Source organism: Amia ocellicauda, chromosome 21 (assembly GCF_036373705.1).
Source record: "Amia ocellicauda isolate fAmiCal2 chromosome 21, fAmiCal2.hap1, whole genome shotgun sequence".
Classification (NCBI taxonomy): domain Eukaryota; kingdom Metazoa; phylum Chordata; class Actinopteri; order Amiiformes; family Amiidae; genus Amia; species Amia ocellicauda.
The window spans coordinates 21389587-21392524 of NC_089870.1; positions in this window are offsets into that span (position 1 = coordinate 21389587).

Here is a 2938-nt window from a genome sequence, read left to right on the forward strand (position 1 = left end):
ACACAACACACACCACACACACAACGTCCTACCACACACACACACACACACACTACACACACTCACTCTCTAACACAACACACAACACACACTAACACACTAACACACAACACACACACACTCTAACACACAACACACACTCTCTAACACAACACACACACACACTCTAACACACACACACACACAAACCCTAACACTCCACACACACACTCCTACACACACACACACACACACTCTCTAACACACACACACACACTCACACACACACACACACACACTCTCTAACACACACACACAACACACACACCACACACCTCAACACACACACAACCTCTACACACAACACACCCACACACACACACCTCTAACACACAACCACACTCACACACACACACACACTTCTCTAACACACAACACACACTAACACACAACACACACACCTCTCTAACACACACACACACTCACACTACACACACACACACACTCCCACACACACCACACACCACAACACACACACACACACACACACACACACACACACACACACAAACACACACACTCTAACACACACAAACACACACCCTCTCACACACAACACACACACACTCTCTAACACACAACACACACACACTCTCTAACACACAACACACACACACTCACACAACACACACTCTCTACACACACACACACACACACTCTCAACACACAACACACACACTCTCTAACACACACACACACACACCTCTCTAACACACACACACACACACACACATCACTAACACACAACACACACTCTCTCACACACACACACACACACTTCTAACCACACCCCACCAACACACACACACTCTCTAACACACACACACACACTCTACACACACACACACACACACACACTCTCTCTAACACACAACACACACACATCTCTAACACACACACACACTCTTCTAACACACAACACACACACTCTACACACCACACACACACACACACCTCTCTAACACACAACACACACCCCACACACACTCTCTAACACACACACACACACTCTCTAACACACACACACACACTCTCTAACAAACACACACACACACATCTCTAACACACAACACACACACACTCTCTAACACACAACACACAACACACAACACACACTCTCTAACACACACACACACACACTCTCTAACACAACACACACACACTCTCTAACACACAACACACACTCTCTAAACACACACACACACACACTCTCTAACACACAACACACACTCTCTAACACACAACACACTCTCTAACACACAACACACACACACATCTCTAACACACAACACACACTCTCTAACACACAACACACACACTCTCTAACACACAACACACACACTCTCTCTCTAACACACAACACACACACTCTCTAACACACAACACACACACACACACACACTCTCTAACACACAACACACACACACACTCTCTCTCTAACACACAACACACACACTCTCTAACACACAACACACACACACACACTCTCTAACACAACACACACACACACACTCTAACACACAACACACATACACACACTCTCTCTCTAACATACAACACACACACACTCTCTCTAACACACAACACACACACACTCTTTAACACACAACACACACTCTCTCTCTAACACACAACACACACACTCTCTCTCTAACACACAACACACACACTCTCTAACACACAACACACACACACTCTCTAACACACAACACACACACACACACTCTCTCTCTAACACACAACACACACTCTCTCTAACACACAACACACACTCTCTCTAACACACAACACACACAATACACATTGTTTGATGTGTGATTAATCGAATAGTGACTTAATAGAAATGTGTTTATTTTACTCAGTATGTTTCCTCTGCCTGCTCTGTAAACCAGTGTGTTTTGTGTTTCTGTGGGGACGCCTCGTCTGTAAAGCTGCACATGTATGTCAAGATGTGTAACACATGTGTGCAGTGTTAACCGTGATGACATACACTAGACACAGATCCCTATTTCTGGGTGCCCCTACATGCACTGTGCTGTTTCTGTCTGTAAAGGGATTTGACAGCGAGTTTTAAACACCGTTTCTGTAAATCTACCACCACCTGTAAAAACGTTGATCTGTTTTACTATTCGGCGATCAGGCTCCATGCATTGTTTTATTACACATCATATATATTGTTTGGTTTTATTTTCCCTTTCTTGACGTGCGGCTTGTAAATGCTCAGTGAAATACAACATAGTTTTATAGTCTGTGTCATGTGTGTTTAAAAAAAGGTTTCTAAATCCGTTTTCTTGCTATAAAATACAACATTTTACTGAGATTTACACTTGTGAAGTTTTCCTTATTTTCAGGTGTTTTTTTATGTATTATTTTGTTTAAAAAGCACTAAAACAAGAAGCTGAAGAAACACACTCACTATTAAACAAACATTTAATCTGCAATTTAATAAAAATAAACTTTTGTATACAAAATAATAATAATATGCCTCTTATTAAACATAATCTTTTCAGAGGAATGATTAGTCTTTTTGAAATGTGGCAATAAACTCAAAGTCCCTTACCAAACTCCAGCTTTTTCATTCCTCATGATATCAACAGAAACGATTACTAATATTGAGACTTTGCTAATCAATATAAATTGAAGTAATATGTCAGCACTGAGAAACTCTTAAACCGTTTTATGTAATTTTATATCTATTTGACTTTGATTGATTGATTATATATTTGCTTGCTTATTATAAGGGCTGTTGTATCTCTATTTTCTGGTTTCCTGATTCATACAGGATTCTCTGCTGGACGTTTTTAATCATGCTTTGGCCCCAGACTTCATTGTTCCAAATGATTTCCCAGGCAGTGAACCTGCAGTGAAGGTAGCAATCACATCTTGAACCACTGAGCTG